Here is an 18,959-nt window from a genome sequence, read left to right as displayed (position 1 = left end):
AGTACTACACTTGGAAATATATGATTATTTTAAGCATTCTACAACATTGACCAGGGATGTGAAAATTGATGTCTTTAACCTTCTTAACAGTTGGTAGTTTTCCCAGCAAGATCCCATGCTAATGGAACCTTGACTTGCACGGTGAAGTGGAAACCAATAACTCCGTGCTGAGGGTATAACATATGGATAGTGTATGTATGTAAGTATGCACTCATGTGTATACATAGTAACATAAATATAAAATATAATTTCAGTGTACTTTGGAACATGCAAGAGCAAAAGCAGATTTATTAGTTTTAGCATATATTATACTTAATTAAAAAAATTGCTTTTTTCTGATTTTAGAAGTAATTAATATTTATTGAAGAAAATTTGTAAATAAATGTATGATATGCCAATAAACATAATCTCACTATCCCATTACTTTATGATATTCCTTATGGTCTGTTTTAAATGTGAAATCATTCATTTAAATGTTGCTTGATCTAACTAAAGTTAGGTGTAGTAGAAAGCCTCCAAAATTTCATTTTTCTATGTTGACTTAAGCTTTCATTGAAATAAGGCCAAGGAAGCGTCTTGCTCCAAAGAAAACTGGTCGATTTTATTGTCTCCTTTTCCCACCTGCTATTTTCTCCCATCCCTTACACGTAAGTCCCCAAATCCAGATCCAAACAAATCTTCATCCATCATAGTTATACTTTGTTTTGTTCTAATGACACATCCATTTTTTGTTCTAATGACACATCCATTTTTTTGTTATTAAACATGAATGCAGATTTCTCCAAAGAAGATATACAAATGGCCAGCAAAGACATGAAAATATGCTGAACATCATTAGTCAGAAGGGGAATGCAAATTAAAACCACAAAGAAGTAACATTTCACACATTATTAAAAAAAGAAACAGAAAATTACAAAGGTTGGCAAGGATGTGGAGAAATTGGAAACTTCATGCTTTTCTGGAAGGAATGTAAAATAGCTCAGCCACTGTAGAAAACAGTTTGGTGGCTCCCCCAAAAGTTTATTATAGAATTCCATATAACCCCACAATTCCCTCCTAGGTTTATACGAAAAAGTAACTGAAAATAGGGACTCAGATGGATATTTGTACACCCCTGTTGATGGGAGAATTATTCATAATAGCCAACAAGTAGAAACAATCCAGGATTTCATCAATAGATGAATGGGTGAACAAAATATGATCTATATACACAATGAAGTATTATTCAGCCATAAGACGGGATGAAGTTCTGATACATGATGCAACATAAATGAACCTTGAAAGCATGGTAAATGAAATAAGCCAGCCACAAAAGTACGGATGTTATATGAGTTCATGTATATGAAATATCCAGAATGATCAAATTCATAGAGACAGCAAGTAGATTAGTTTCCTAGAAGCAGTAGGACAGGGGAATGGGATGTCATTGCTTAATGGGTACAGAATTCTGTTTGGGTTGATGAAAAAGTTTTAATGATGGATTGTGTGGATGGTAGCATGACACCATAAATGTAATTAATGACATTGAATGGTACACTTAAAAATAGATAAAATGGCAAATTATATGTGTTACCACACACACATATAAAAAGAATCAAATAGATTCCACAACATCGGCCAAGAAACCTAAAGAAAGTTCAATAGATTCTTTCCTTCTAGGTCCTCATTGAGGTGGGATTTCCCCATTAGAGGGGTCAGGATCCTTTCCCTGTAAAGGGATGGATCCTGAGACAAATGAACGAGAGTGCTTTGGAGACTGATGTGCTTGGAATTCAGGCAAGAAATTCAGCTTTTTTGTCTTCTGTTTCCACCTCTCCTTCCTCTTTCCAGCCTGTGAGGTGAGAAAGTCACTGAGACCAGCAGAGATGGAGGGGCTCTCAGAGAGGTTGCCAAGAAAATGGATCAGATGGCCACATGAGTGCCACAAAGCAAAGAGTATCACACTTTGTTTGCAACCTGTTGGCATGAAATGAATTAAAACTACCCTATAATAAACATCCTAAACCCACATGGTGGCTTAGTAATAAAAAACAAAGCTGCCACTTACTGAGTACCTACTAAGTGCTGAGAACTATACATATGTGTGTCCTGTCCTCATAACAACCTTGCAAGCTGGACCTGAGTTCCAGTTTTTAGGTATGGAAACTAGCCTCAGAGAAATTTTTAAAAAATGAATGCAGCATTCCAAAACTGAATTTCTAGAAATAGAGAGTCAAAGTTTCATTCTATTAAACATGATCCTTTCTCTCTGGTTTGGCACTCACTTCTCATACTTCATTTAATTTTGGTGAGCTTCTATGATTCATAAATACCTAGTCATGGACATAAATAACTAGAAAAGCACTTAATGTACTGTAGGCACTCAGTAAATATTTACAGATTAAAAAGCAAGACTCAGGAAGATGGCAGAATGAGGACAGGCAGAATTTGCAACTCCACCATGAAACAACTACAGAATAGGCCGAAACTCACCAAAGCAGCGGTTCCAGTGCTTGGGTAACCAGGGAAGGACCACAGCAATATATATGGAATAGCTGGATGAAAAAGTAAATAAACTACGACTGAGAAATAGGGGTGATTTTACTCAAACATGATCACCCCTGAGGCCTGTGGTTGTGCACTGGATGGACCAGGCAGCCAAAAGTTACATTTCTACTATGTCCGCCAGCTGGGGGAGTCAACATGCTTAGTCCCGAAGCTTAGAGTTTCTTCATGTGGGAGAAAGAAGAAACTTTGGGAACAGCAAACTCATGATATCCACATACAGAAACCCTGTTGTTTGTGGTGCCCAGTGCCAACTCCCAACCTTGAGGCTGGCCGCTGCAGGTGCCCAGATTTGGTGGAGACTGGAAGCCTCTTCTCAGGAGGACAGGTGAGCACAGAGCAGTGCTGATCTGCTGAGTGGCAAGGGAGACACTCTGGTTCCTGCTGCCTGGATCCCCTCTGCACCGGGGACCACATGCTTATGGTTGGGTAGTGTAGACAAACCGAGAGTCTGATTGAGGGAAGGAGCTGCATTGCCATGCCAGGTGCCCTTCTCTCACCCCAGAGGCCATGGCTATGCACTAGCCTGGGTCTTTCCAGCCTGAAACACATGTCATTCCTGATCCAGCTGCTAGCTGGTGACATCAAACCTCAGTCCTGCAGCCTAAGGCCTTTCCTTGCAGGAGTCTGGAGACCAGCAGATCTATTTTATCCACAAGTGGAGTGTTTGCTGCAGTGCATGTGCCCAGGCCTCTCCTGGGAGCCAGCAGCTACCAGCACACCCAGACCTGGAAGAGACAGGGAGGCTCTCCCTCAGGTAAAAAGAGTGCAGTGGATTATCCCTAAGCTAATAGTTGGTTGAAGAGGGTGACCCTCTGGGGCCAGCAACCTGGTACTGGACTCTGACATGATCTACATCCTGCCTAGCAGGCTGCTGCAATCCAGGAGAGACAAGGTTGTGGGGGAATAGGTGGCCCAAGAGCTCTGTCTGCTGGGAAGACTGGGAAAATGCAATCTGGCAAGTTGTTTTTCTGTGCAGCTTCTAATAGCCTTCCCAAAGGGGTTGCACCCCTGCATGAGACGCCAGCCCTGGTTTAGTTGGGAACTATTGACAAACCAAGTGCCAAAGAAGACTTCCAATGCAAACTCAAACAACAACAAAAGCTTAGACAGGCAAGGGAAACCACATTTCAAAATAATCTTATCAAGATAATCAGATCCCAAGAAACCAGCAAAAATCACATGAAGAAACAAAGATGATATGGCCAAGCCAATGATCAAAGTAAAATGTGAGAGGAGACAGACTTTAGAACAACTAATCAAAGATGTTCAAATGAATTTCTTAAATAAATTCAATGAGATGGTTAAAGAGTTAAAGGATATCAAGAAGACACTAAAAGAGCATAAAGAAAAATTTGTAAGAATAAATTTTAAAATAGCAGGTCTTTTGGAAATAAAGGATACTGTACATAAGAGTTAAAAACACACTAGAGACACAGACTCAGGTTCGATTCCCAGTCTATGGACTTCCCCCAAAACAAAACAAACAAGCAAAAGCAAACAAACAAAAATTCAACAAATGGTGCTGCAGTAGTGGGATACTCTCATGGAAAAATAATGAAATGTGATCCTGACATACAGCATACAAAAAAAAATTTTTTTTTAAATATACTAGAGACAGACAACAGCATATTTGAAGGGTGGAAGATAGTATGTTGGTTTGAAAGGATGCATGTCCCATAGAAAAGCCATGTTTTAATCCTAATCCCATTTTGTAAAGGCAGCTGTTTCTTCTAATCCTTATTCAGCACTGTATGTTTTAAATTGTAATTAGATCAACTCCCTGGAGATGTGATGTAATTGAGAGTGGTTGTTGAGATGGATTAGGTGACAATATGTCTCCACCCATTCGGATGGGTCTTGATTAGTTTCTGAAGTCCTATAAAAAAAGAAACATTTTGGAGAAGGGAGATTCAGAGAGAGCAGAAGAGAACCACATAGCCACGAGAAGCAGAGTCTACCAGCCAGCGACCTTTGGAGATGAAGAAGGAAAATGCCTCCTGGGGAGCTTCATGAAACAGGAAGCCAGGAGAAGAAGCTAGCAGATGACGCTGTGTTCACCATGTGCCCTTCCAGATGAGAGAGGAACCTTGACCATGTATGCCATGTGCCTTTCCAGATAAGAGAGAAACTGTGACTGTGTTTCCCATGTGTCTTCTCATTTGAGAGAGAAACCCTGAACTTCCTTGGCCTTCTTGAATCAAGGTAACTTTCCCTGGATGCCTTAGATTGGACATTTCTATAGAGTTGCTTTAATTGAGACATTTTCTCGGCCTTAGAACTATAAGCCAGGAACTCTTTAAATTCCCCTTTTTAAAAGCCATTCCATTTCTGGTATATTGCATTCTGGCAGCTAGCAAACTAGAACAGATGGAATAAGCAAAGTTGAGGACAGAGCAACCAAATTTGAATGCACAAAAGAACAAAAGGAGAAAAAAATTGAGAAATTTAATTAGTTCCTAGGGAAATGCTTGACAACACAGATCATACAAATACAAGAATTACAAGTGTCCCAGAAGGAGAAGAGAGAAGTAAAGCACCAGGAAGATTATTTGAGGAGATAATTGCAGCAAATTCCCCAACTCTTATAAAATATGCAATTCAAAGAAGCCAATGTATTCCAAATAGAATAAATCAAAATAGATCCACTCCAAGGCACATACTAATCAGACTTTCAAATGCTGAAGGAGAGAATCTTGAAAAGAGCAAGAGAAAAGTGATTCACCACATACAATAGAAGCCACATAAGACTAAGTGTTGACTACTACCATGGAGGTGAGAAGGCACCTTAAATATGTTTAAGATTCAGAAAGAGAACAATTGCCAGCTAAGAATTCTTTATCTAGCAAAGCTGTCCTTCAAAAGTGAGAGAAAATTTTAAATTTTCACAGATAGAAATGCCGAAAAAATTTAACAAGAGACTTGCCTTGCAAGAAATACTAAAGGGAGTTCTGTCAACTAGAATAAAAAGACAAGAGAGAGAGGTTTGGAGGAGAATATAGAACTGATGTTTATCACTAAGGATAAGTAAAAAGATAAAAAAAGAAAGAAAAATTCTAGATCTGACAAATAAAAGCCAAGTTATAAAACGGTTGAAGTAAGGATGGCTCTTATAGCAATAACATTGAATGTTAATGGATTAAATTCTCCAATCAAAAGACACAGCTTGGGGGTGGCCCATGGAGGCTCATCACCAGGTAGAGTTCTCATCTGCCATGCCAGAGATCCAGGTTGGATTCCCAGTCCTGCACATGCAAAAAAAAAAAAAAAAAAAAAAAAAAAAAAAAAAAAATGCAGCTTGGCAGAATGGATAAAAAATGTGATTCATCAAATGTTGTTTATGAAAGACTCATTTTAGACCCAGAGATACAAATAGGTTGAAAGTGAATGAATGGCAAAAGATATTCCAGGCAAGCAATAACCAAAATACGGCTAGGAGACCTATACTAATATTAGATAAAAAAGACTTTAAACAAAAAATGTTATAAGAGATAAAGAAGGGCACTATGTATTAATAAAAAGACACTTAACCAGGAAGAGATATCAATCATAAATATTTATGCAATGAATCAAAGCACTCCAAAGTACATGGGGCAAACACTGGCAAAATTGAAGGGAGCAATAGATTTCTCTACAATAATAGTGAGAATGCCAGTACACCAATCTCTTCAATAGAAATAACATCCAGACAGAATATCAATAAGGAAATAGGAAATGTAAACAATGTGATAAATGAATTAGATCTAACAGACATATATAGATTATTGTACCACAAAACAGCAGGATACACATTCTTCTCAAGTGCTTATGGAACATTCTTCAGGATAGACCATATGCTGGGGCAAAAGATAGATCTTAAATTTAAAAAGACAGAAATTATTCAAAGCACTTTCTCTGATCATAAAGGAATGAAGCTGAAAATCAATAACAAGCAGAGAACTGTAACTTTCATAAATGTGTGGAGGTTAAACAACACACTCTTAAACAACCAGTGGGTCAAAGAAGAAACCGCAAGAGAAGTGAGTCTCTTTGGTCATCTGAAAATGAGAATACAGCATATCCAAACTTATGGGATGCTGCAAAGGCAGTGCTGAGAGAGAAATTTATAGCCCTAAATGCCTACATTAAAAAGGAAGGAAGAGCTAAAATCAAAGACCTAACTGAGCAACTGAAAAAGGTATATAAAGAGCAGCAAACTAATCCCAGTGCAAGCGGAAGAAAATAATTAACAAAGATTAAAATGGAAATAAATGAAATGAAGAAAAAAAATATAATGGAATTGATAAAACCAAAAGTTGGTTCTTTGAGAAGATCAATAGGATTGACAAACCTTTAGCTAGACTGGCAAAATAAAAAAGAGAGAAGATGTCATTACTATGGACTCTGAAGAAATAAAAAAGATCATTAGAAGATACTATGAGCAGCCTTATGCCTACAAACTAGGCAATTTAGACAAAATGGACATTTTCTTAGAAACATGCAAACAACCTATATTGACTCAAGAAATTTCTTCTTGAGAAGACCTCAACAAAGCAAATACCAGTAAAGAGATTGAATTAGTCCTCAAAAACCTCCCTACAAAGAAAAGCCCATGACCAGATGGTTTCACAAAGAAATTTTACCAAACATTCCAAGAAGAATTAACAGCATTTCTGCTCAAACTTTTTCTAAGAATGGAAGTAAAGGGAACACTGTTAACTCATTCTATGAAGCTGTCATTATCCTAATACCAAAACCTGATAAAGATACTCAAGAAAAGAAAACTACAGACCAAACTCCCTAATGAATATAGATGCAAAAATTCTTAACAAATACTTGCAATAATAATGTGCAATGGCAGATTAAAAGAATTATACACCATGAGTAGGGAGGCATTATTCCAGGTAGTCAAGGGCAGTTCAACACAAGAAAATCAATTAATATAGTACAATACATTAACAAATCAAAATAGAAAAATCACATGATCATCTCAATTGACATGGAAAGGCATTCAACACAATTCAGCATCCCTTCTTAATAAAAACACTTCAAAAGGTAAGAATCAAGGGAAACTTCCTCAGTATGCTAAAGGACATATATGAAAAACCCGCAGCTAGAATTATACTCAACAGTGAGAGACTGAAACTCCTCTCTCTAAGACTGGGAATGTGACAAGGATGCCCACTGTCACCATTCCAATTAAACATTTTGTTAGAAGTTCTTGATAGAGCAATTAGGCAAGAAAAAGAAATAAAAGGTATCCATATTGGAAAAGAAGAAGTAAAACTCCTCTCAATATTTGCAGATGACATGATCCTTTATTTGGAAAATCTTGACAAAGCTGTAATAATGCTGCTTGAACTCATTAGTGAATTCAGCTAAGTGGCATAATACAAGATCAACATTCATAAGTCAGTAGTAATTCCATAAACTAGTAATGAGCTAACAGGGAGGTAATTAAAAAAAACATTCCATTCACAATAGCAACCAAAAGAATTAAGCATCGAGGAATAAGCTTAACCAATGATATAAAGGACCTGTACACAGAAAACTACAAAACATTGTGAGAAGAAATCAAAGAAGGTCTAAATAGATGGAAAGACATTCCATGTTCATGGGTAGGAGGGCTAAATGTCATTAAGATATCATTTTTGTCAAAATTGATCTACAGATTCAATGCAATACCAATCAAAATCCCAACAATCTACTTTTCAGAGTTGGAAAAGTTAGTTATCAAATATATTTTTAAGGAAAAGGGGACTTGAATAGCCAAAAACACTCTGAAAAAGAAGAATGAAGTGAGAGGACTTACACTTCTTGTTTTTAAAGCTTATTATGGAGCCACAGTGCTCAAAACAACATGGTACTAGCATAAAGATAGACATTTTGATCAATGGAATCAAATTGACAGTTCAGAAATAGACCCTCTGACCTAAGGTCAATTGATTTTTGACAAGGCCCCAACTCCACTGAACTGGAACAGAACAGTCTCTTCAATAAATGGTGCTGAGAGAACTGCAAAATATATCCAAAAGAATAAAGGAGGGACCATATCGCACACCCCATACAAAAATTAACTCAAAATGGATAACAGACCTAAATATAAGAGCCAGTACCATAAAACTTCTAGAAAAAAATATAGGGAAATGTTTTCAGGACCTAGTGATAGGAGGTAGCTTCTTAGACCTTACACCCAAAGCACAAGAAGTGAAAGAGAAAGTAGATAAATGGGAGCTCCTCAGAACTGAATACTTCTGCATGTCAAAGGACTTTGTCAAAAGGGTGAGCAGTCAACTAATTCAATGGGAGAAAATATTTGGTAGCCACATATTTGATAAGGGTTTGATACCCAGTATATATAAAGAAATCCTACAACTCAATAATAAAAAGACAACACAATTATAAAATGGGCAAAAATACATGAATAGACATTTCTCCAAGGAGAAAATACAGATGGCTAAAAAAGCACATGAAGAGATGTACATTTTCATTAACTATTAGGGAAATGCAGATCAGAACCACAATGAGATATTATCGTACACCTGTAAGAATGGCTACTATTAACTAAGCAGGAAACTACAAGTGTTGGAGAGGATATTGAGAAATAGGAAGACTTGCTCATTGCTGGTGGGAACGTAAAATGGTACAGCTGCTATTGAAAACAGTTTGGTGGTTCCTCAGAAAACTAAATATTGAGTTTTCCTATGACCTGGCAATTCTGCTACTTGGTATACGAAGAAGATCTAAAAGCAGGGACATGAATAGACATTTGCACACTGATCTTCATAGCAACATTATTCACAATTTCTAAGAGATGGAAACAATCCAAGTGTCCATCAACCAATGAATGGACAAACAAAATGTGGTATATACATATGAGGGAGTATTATTCAGCGGTAAGAAGGAATGAAGTCCTGAAGGTGACAACATGGATTAACCTTGAGGATATAATGCTGAGTGAAATAAGTCAGACACAAAAGGACAGATATCATATGATTTCATTAATAAGAACTAACTGGAATATGTAAACTCATAGTCATACAGCATGGAATATCAGTTACCAAAAGATAGATTGAAGCTAGAGTATGGGGAGCAATTGCTGATTATGTACAGAATTTTTAATGGAGTTGAATTTAAATGTTTGGAAATGGATAGAGATGAGGGTAGTTCTTTATTGGGATTATAAGTAATAGTGCTGAATTGTGAGTGAATTTGGCTGAAAGGCATTGTTTAGAGTCATGAATGTCACCAGAAAGAAAGCTAGAGGTTTAAATATAGGATTGTATAACACAGTAAATCTGGAGGTGGATGTTGTTTAAAATTAATACTACAGATATAAATTAGTTCTTTCATGAACTAGTAGTACAAATGTACAACACCTGTACCAAGAGTTAATAGTAGATTGGTATATGGGAAAATTAGATACACATACCTATTGCAACTATGGACTATAGTTAACGGTAATATTTTAATATTCTTTCATCAGCAGTAATGTGTACCACACCATTACTGGGAGTCAGTAAAAGGAATATAAAAAGTATTGGGTATTTTGGGTTTTATTTTTTATGTCTATCTGTTATTTTTTTTTTAGGGGCAATTAAAATAATTTAAAATTGAATGTTCTGATGATTGTACAACTAGGTAATGACACTGTTAGAGACCTTGATTGTAGACTTTGGATGGATTATATTGTATGTGAATATATCTCAATAAAATTTGCAGAAAAAGTGTAATTTAACTGTTAACCTGATTCATCATTATGTTAGTATTGCAATCATTTGTTATTACAGAAAATTATTAAAAAAATAAGAAAATAAACCCATATTCAGTAATATGAATAGACTGAATCTCCTTATTAGATTATAGGTAGAATGATTATTGGTGTTTTGTACATGCCACAAGTTCATTACCAATTGTTGTGATTATAGATGGTTATACGGATAAGCTGGATATGTGACACTATCATGGCAAACACCTCTTTTTGTGAAATTCTTTGTGAGTTTTCCCAATTTTGTTTACAGTTGTGTCCTATATGGTCTTTTATAACATATATGAAATTCATCTTACTATTCATCCAACAATTGGAAAGAATATCTCTATGTATATTATCCATTGATGCACAAAAGGAATTGTGTTGTTTAAAACTATTTATTTCCATTAATGCAGCATCGAATTGCAGAAGTTCCTAGAGTGAAATAAAAGGACTTTCCTTAGACTGACAAAAATACCCTGAGGCATTTCGCTTATTTAAATAGAGTGTTCTTCAGTAAAGGTTGCTCCATCAACAATTAGTGTCTTCATAACTTCTAAATTATTCATTAATGCAAATCCAAAATCTAATCACTTTATTCTTCAGCAAAGTTGAAAGAAGAAAATTAATGCTATTTATTTCTTTAAAATGTACTTTCTAGTTCGTTTGGTCCTAATGTGTTTGAATAATGATAAATATAATTATGATATGCATGGTTTCTATAGCAATTTAATTTTCCAATAACAGAAGAAAGATGAAGACAAGATTTTCCTAGACATATAATAAACCCATTAAAGTCTACAAAATGATATATTGGCACATCGTGTCAGATTTATACTCACATTTATTTACTCCAGAGGCAGTCAGTTACTATGTTCTTTTTGCCCCCAAACTTTATAAGCAGTCCAGTGACCAAAACATTTATATTTATTTATCCAATGATTTAACTAATAGGGAAATAACACAATTTTGCCACCAGCAACTTTTATCTTCTCTTTAAAAACTAGTAACCTATGTTTTCATCAATAGTTCTTGTCTTTCCAACTCTGAAGCCATGCCACTGCATGTGAATTTGATCTTAAGCTCAACAGCAGGGTTTGGTCTCATGACTCAGGCTGGCCAGCCAGAGAATTACATTTCAGCCACCCCAGGACTTGACTCAGGAATAGGTATATGACCCACTCAGAACCAACGAAAAGCCATCAGTGTTTGGTAAGAGACCCACTGATGGTGGAAGCATGTCCTGCCTTTGGACATTTCAGTAAAATGAACAATAATCCCAACTACACAGGTTAAGCAGTAAGAATTTATTAAAGTTCCATTTTATTAAAAGAAAATGTATTAATTCACGGCCTCTCTAAGTGACACATATGGGAGACACCTAAAGTCACTGGTAAAAAAGAATTATGTACCCTAATTTAGACATAAACTCTTAGACATATTCTTAATCTGCATTACATGGGGGTGAATCCATTCTAATTAAGATCTCTTGAAGATGTCATTTTTATTTAAATTGTGACCAACTAAATGAGGGTAGGTCTTAATCCAGACTACTGGAGTCCTTTATAAACAGAAGAAACCAGGACATAGTCAGAGGAAGCCACGGAGAGGAATGGGAAGCAGGAAGTCAGTGGGAACCAGAGGAGAAAGGAGAGGACATTGCTGTGTGATGGCAAAGCCTGGGAATCCAAGGATTAATGACCAGCTAGAATGCTACCCACCCTGGGAGGAAGCAAGCGTTCTAGCCAGCACTTTGATTTGAACTTCTGATCTTTGAAACTGTGGGTCTATCATAGAAACCTGAACAACTAAGACAGTCACCTAAGTGACAACAATAATTGAGTAAAGCATTCTATACTCCTGACTCGATGCAGTGCTCCAGGGAGATAATCAGGACATCAGGGATGTCTGCATAAGTTATATATTGTACGAACCTTAAGGGGACAATCTTCCATACTCTATGATGTGAACGATGCCCCTGGATTTTGTGAATCTTTTGGTACATACAAAACCAGAGACAAATTGTTGACTTTAGGACTCAGATGAAACTTATTATTCAAATGTTTGATTAGACTTTTTATGTGGTAATATAGTTTTATGCGTCTCTTGTGGGGAAAGTCCATTTGATCATGTGAAATTGTCATTATATGAGGAGTTTAACTGTATTTGAGGATCTTCTCTCTATAATATTCAGACTTCCATATTCTTTTGAAAGAAGGTATGTACAAACAATTTGAACAATTTAAATGAACTCTCAAACTGTTCTTTCCAGAAATAGACTGTTGATTTTTTTTGAGATTAAGAAAGAAATTTTTAAAGTAAATTAAGCTAAAAATAGATTTGTGTTGAAATTATGTTCTATGTTGTCTGTTGACCACTTGGAAGTTTAAAAACTACATTAAGTTTTAAATTGCATGGCATTTGCTAGTAAAGGGTCATACTATAATTGTTAGTGAGCTTTCAGAAGTGTTTCTTGGAGATAATATTTGAACAATCTGTTGCCTGAATTTGAATAATTTATGCATGAGCCAGTGTAGAGTTATAATTGCAATTACAATGTTCAGTTCAGTAACAATGAGTTGCATTTGAAGTTGGATGGTGATTACACTGTATAGCTTAGGCGCTGCTTTTCATTACGTTTTTAACAAAGGCTTCTGAGTAAAGGGAGATGGCTCAGAGCTTGACAAAAGTTCCCAAGTGAAGTTTTAAGGGAGTTTGTTTCTAAAGATTTTTATTTCACTTTATTATTATTTTTTTATATTCAAAGTCTGAAATCCAATCTTTCATGCTTCTGTGCCATAGAGATAAAGCAAAGGACTGAAAATGCCCCTGGTTGGACAGAAAAGGACTTTTCTATTTTTTGTCTGAAGGAGCAGCTGCTCTCATCAATAATTTCCTGAAGCAATAGTCCTGGAGTGTAAACAATATTTTATACGGATGATGGTGGAACAGAATACGTTATTGCTGCAATTTGCGCACTTCACTGTGGAGAATGGATTAACCCTCTGCAATGTGAAATCAAATATGTTGTACTTTCTGAATTAAATGAAAGGGTTAAGAGTTTTTATGTGAAATGAGTTTCTGACTCAAAAAGAAAGAATTCAATGATTCTCACAAACACACCCAAAATATATTATATCATAACATATTCTAAGAGAATAGTGCTACCAAACTTAGTGTCTTGCTAGTTAATTCAAATTAATTTTGTAATGTGACACTCTTTTGCTTTCTTGAAAAATTAAACATTTTAAAACTCAGAGTGTTGATGATTGCAGAGATCTAATTTTCCTTGTTTATTTAAGATGTCGACAGGTCATGAATTAAATTCTTTTTTATCTCCTAAACACAACAAGCAAATATTTATAAAGACTTTCATCATTAAAACAATTTTAATTGCAATATCTCTAGAATCATACACATCTATGGAAATAATTTGTTGACAAATACTCAGGTTTATTTTTCACTCATTATAGTTAACTCTTTCCATATAACGTTTCCCTAAATTTTGTCTGCTCTTGTTACAATATGGTAATATTCCTTAATTTTATTATTCATGTTAAAAGCATACTCAAACGGGACCTTGTAAGGAGGAATGAAAGGTAGAATTGTTTAACTATTAAATCAAGGACACTCCAACACATACATACAGAATTGTGGATTCTTAAACTTACAACTTTGAAAGCAGCCGTGATTCCGTCCCATTCTGTCCTCTGCTTCTAAGCAAAACAAAACAGTAAATGTGTTAGGCATGTTTTGTTGAAAATCTTAAAATCAGATAAAACTTAAAGCCTTCTATTGTTTTTCCACAAGACATCTTCAGGAATATAATTTATTTCTGCTGCAACTTAGATCAGTTCCCATTTGCTAGTTTCTAAATTACTAATTTAGGTTAAGCTCATCATAAAAGCATTAGAAATGGTCTAATAAATTATAAAATCCCCATGGGACTATTGAGAAATTTATAATTCAAAGATATAAGAATTTATTTCCTTTTTAAGTCTTGTTGAGTTAAAATGTTTGCATTTTTAGGCACCTGACAAAGAAGTTGACTACTTCATTCTTACTTAATCCTACTTCTCTTTGCAAAGTGAATGAAAAAACAGATCAGATTTTGTTATCACAGTTAACCTTATTAAGCCAGTTTCAGAACCCATGTGGATTGAAGCAAAGAAATTGAGTACTCCTTCATGAAACGATTTACTGCCTACCCCAAATTCAGTTGTTAAATTTGTTTTTGATGTTCTCTTCTTGTTTAAAATGATCAATGGAAGTGACTTTATTTCCACTATAGTAATCTACAATTTATGGCACAGAATGGATTTTATATAGAAATACTTTTGGCTGAGCAACATCATAATAATGTAATTTACGTTGCAAGATAAGTTTTACCTCTTAAAGAGAAAACATGCTTTTTACATAGAGGAGCAGTGGATGAAAGCATGGACCCTGAAGTCAACTGCTTGTGTTTTCTGTCATGTAGGTAAATCTTAGTTTCCTCATCTGTAAAAAGTACTTGCCTGTGAATATTAGAATTATTTTATTATATGCAAAAGCACTTAGCACAGTGCCTGGCACATAGTACTCTGTACGTTTTTGATAATATTTATTATTTATATTTAAATGGATTACATTTATTTTAAATTAACCTCTGCTCTTTAAAGTAGTTTCTCTACCTGGAAACATTATGAGAAACCTCACTTTTGATAGAATTCCATAAAAATATATAGTCTTATGTCTTTCACTAATTTGGATGATTCTCCTTTTCCCCAAATTACTCTGAAGTAGTAAGACTTTTTGTTTGAGAAGAAGCAATTCATGACTCAGGGGAAAAAAGGGAAGAAAATATTTACACCAAGCTTGTTATATGTTAAGTATATTCAGTTATTTTCATTTATTCATTAGTTATTTATTCAGGCTTGCATTGAGTCTTTAAGAATTGGCAGAATTTGCACAGATGGGAAGTTTGTAATTTCAAGCAATGAAAATACATGGACAACATTACAAAATATTTGTATATTGTTTACCTTTATTTGTTATATATTTATACATAATAAATTATGACAAATTTTATATTATTTACATATTGTTGTATATTATTTATATATATTATTTAAATTCTCCCAACAGGCTTGTAAGGATATCATATTCTCTTTTTATCGAGATAAAGGAAATAGGAGCATGGAGAGTTTAAGTGAGCTAATATGTGACGATACTAGGATTTGAATCTAGATTTCTCTGCTCTAAAGCACATTCTTTTTCCAAAATATCATATTACCTTCATAAATGGTAAATTAGGCTAGTGATGAATGAAATAACTAAGGATGACAGTGTGGCAAGACCAAAATACCAAGTGTTAGGGTTCAAATTTATATTAAATGACCCAAATATCGATTTAAAAATTGCCTAATTAAAAAACAAGAGGATTTAACAATTTATTAACCACTTTGGTGAAGTTATAAAGTTTCTCAGTCTTTACTATCTATACTACATTTTAAGTCCCAATGACAATGACTGAACTTACTATATCATTTAGGAACGCTTCCACGGTGAAGAGAAAATAGGACATTTTTAAACAAAATATTTAATTAAAGGATCAGCTTAATAATGCTGATGTGTTTACAATTCTGGTCAAAATTAAAACAAAATTCACCTAAATTATTTGTAAAATATTGTGCCATGCCTTAAGGAGTATTTCTACACCCCAATCAAGGATATTCAGGGGCTCTAACTGGTGAATTGATAGCATTATGTTTATGACAGGTCATCTATTGAATGATATTGCAAGAATACTTTAAAATATCTCTTTCCTAAGCATTTTCTTCCACCAAGATGGTCAATTTGACAACATTTCTGCAAGGACTTGAGAGATGTGAAAACATAAAATTTCCTGAAGTTATGTCTCTTTGTATTTAGCCCAAGATAGAGTTGCATTAGCCTTTCTGTTATGTTAAGAAATCCCATTTGAATATGGTTTACAGTTTAACCAATAAATTACTTGATTAAAAAGTACTGGTGAATTAGCAGAGGCAATTCTAAAAGATATTTTATATTAATGTATTACATTTTCTTAATGTGGAACAATATCCGTTGTGATTTAAAAATGGCTTATTCTGAATTACGGGTTGTTACTTCTGGAAGATGTAATAGGTTTATATTAGTTTATGCTTATATCTGATAGGGCCTTTATATATGCGCATCTTGTGCAAAATAGGATGGTAATCTACTGCTGTTAGAGAGTGGTGGAAGTTGGCATAAATAATAAAAACATGGGATTCAACTGCTTTCTAGTTTTATATCCTTGGTCAAGTGATTTGACTTTTCTAAAGCTTTAGGCTATGTATTTGTGAAATGAGATTGCAATCAACGTTAGCTGTTAAAATCATGGGCAGGGTTTTCTCATCCATCATGGAGGAGATATAGGCAGCTCTCATTCTAACTCTCAATTCCAAAGGTTACTGTGATTGACCACATAAAACAAGATAGAAGAGTAAAATATTTAATTTCAAGATGACATTCAATGCACAGTTGTGTTCCTTATAAAACTCATATCGCTGTTTCTTTTGAAGCATGTATAATATTAACATAGTACCTCTCACACAGGGTACAATATTACCTCTCACAAAACTGCATAGCCACAGGATGATTAGAGTCAAAACTGAGAATGTCTACAAAAATCTTAGCAACAGCTGCAAAACAGCTGCAGTTCTATTGCAGTAATGACAATGGATGGAGTTATTCTCTGTGGGCTCTCTCTCATGCAGTCTGAACTGACACTAACATTTAGGATGCAAAGCAAATTAGATAATAATAAACAACTCATTTTAATGGATGAAGAAAACTTCAGTGTTGAAGAATGTTGAGAATTTGACATAATTTACTGTCAGTATCAACCTTATTCTTTCATTCAGCTTTGAATGGCAATATAAGCATTAGCATTGAACATTAGGAAGAATATGTGCTAAAATTTAAAAATTAGCTTACTTTAATAAAAAACATTGCTTTGTAGCAAAATTTGATTTAGATACCATTTTAAATTTTATTCCAAATAATATATATGTTTTAAACATTTCTGTTTGATACTATTGACACGTCTTGCCATGGTTTGATTTAACTTTTTTTTTTTTCTCTTTTGGAAAGATGTTCCAAATCTGAGATTTCCTTCAGCCATGCCTCAATGTGCAGTATAATTGGTATTAATTCCAAAAGTATTTTTGAAGTGCATACTACATGCTATGGGGTGTGGAGGGAGCAGTAATAAAAGTAAAATGAAAGAGTTTCTCAAAGAGCTTTCAATCTAATTAAAATAATAAAATTGCTTAAATAGCTTTTAGGTGGTGAACATTGTAGACTCAAGAAAGATACTGGCTTGAATAATAAAATGGAAACTGGAAAGACATTTCTGTTTAGAGGACGAAGGATAATATCAGTTTTTGACAAATTGCATTTCAGATAATGATTAGGATATCCAAGTGGGATTTCAATATGATGTTGCTGTTATAACTGTTTTCATTATGCTGGTAAACCCATCTGATGATTCTGTATTTCAACTAATACATTATTCATGTCTAATAACTTTGAGTTATTCTTTAAAACCGTGTGCACTTGCTTCATGTTTTTAATATTCTCCATTTTTACTCTTAGAACAATAATTATACTTTAAATTCTGGTTGTTTCTGTTTTCTTTATGAGGAAATGGAAAAATTAAGATTTGAAAGATGCTTGTTATGCCTGGACTAATAATAGTATGTGGTAATACTCTGTATTTTTTTTGGATCTGATTGTCTAATCAAGAAGGAAAACTTTTATATATGTATGTGTGTGTGCATATATTTGTATGCCTTATATATATTTATATATAATTTCACAGACAAATCATAAGGCCAGCTTTTGATAACAAATATGATATTGTCTTATCTATATTTTTATACATTTGGTGTAATTCGTTTGTTAGATTTCTCTGTTATTTCTTTATCTTGGTGACCATTAATGAGTCAGAGTCATTCATATCTTTATGTCTATGTAACTCTCTCTCTCTCTCTCTATCATCTATCTATTATGTTTTATTTATTTTGATTGTTACTGGTAGCAAAATAAAAGTACTCTGAGTAATTATATAACAGAATATTAGCTTACTAATATAACACCGGATTTGGGTCACAATTAAAAATAGGAAAGCATATTTTAAAGAACAAAGTGAATCACTGATGACTAGAGCACTTTTTCAGTGTTGTGAGGTCAAACATATTTTAATGTTATTTCTGAGAAATTGGTTAATAGGGAGTTGTGGGATCCTAGGACGTACATTTTTATCCATACATTTAAACTTGATTTTTAGTAAATATAAATGATCTCTCCTATCTTCTGGCTCTAATCTGTACTGATAGAATGCAAATCTTCTCTAATTTAATAATATAGTTTGTAAAAACTTTTAAGTTGGAATTTTTTGTCACTATTGGATGATTTAATTTTCTTGCTTAATTTATAGAAGAGCCAACTACTGAGTTGTCAGAAAAAAAATGGTGGCATAAGACTGGGATACAAGTTGGGTCTTTAAGTGTAATTAGTTATTTTTAATAAATATCTACTAATAAAACCATCCATGTGATAGACATTTATTCATAACATTGTCAGGGTCTCATAGGGAAACAAAGATGAATAAAACACTGTACCCCAGCTTTATGTGAGA

General features: G+C 34.3%; 1 long non-coding RNA gene across 1 annotated transcript in view; it reads left to right on the top strand.

Annotated features, from left to right (window-relative positions):
• The window catches only part of LOC143676480 (uncharacterized), a 92,602-nt gene extending 79,284 nt beyond the window's left edge, over positions 1-13,318 (top strand). Inside the window, exon 3 of the long non-coding RNA XR_013172120.1 lies at positions 13,076-13,318. This is a non-coding gene — a long non-coding RNA (uncharacterized LOC143676480). The remainder of the gene's footprint in view (positions 1-13,075) is intronic.
• Positions 13,319-18,959: the final 5,641 nt, after the last annotated feature.

Source organism: Tamandua tetradactyla, chromosome 3 (assembly GCF_023851605.1).
Source record: "Tamandua tetradactyla isolate mTamTet1 chromosome 3, mTamTet1.pri, whole genome shotgun sequence".
Classification (NCBI taxonomy): domain Eukaryota; kingdom Metazoa; phylum Chordata; class Mammalia; order Pilosa; family Myrmecophagidae; genus Tamandua; species Tamandua tetradactyla.
The sequence above is the reverse complement of the archived record's forward strand: the minus strand, read 5'-3'. Positions and strand labels throughout refer to the sequence as shown.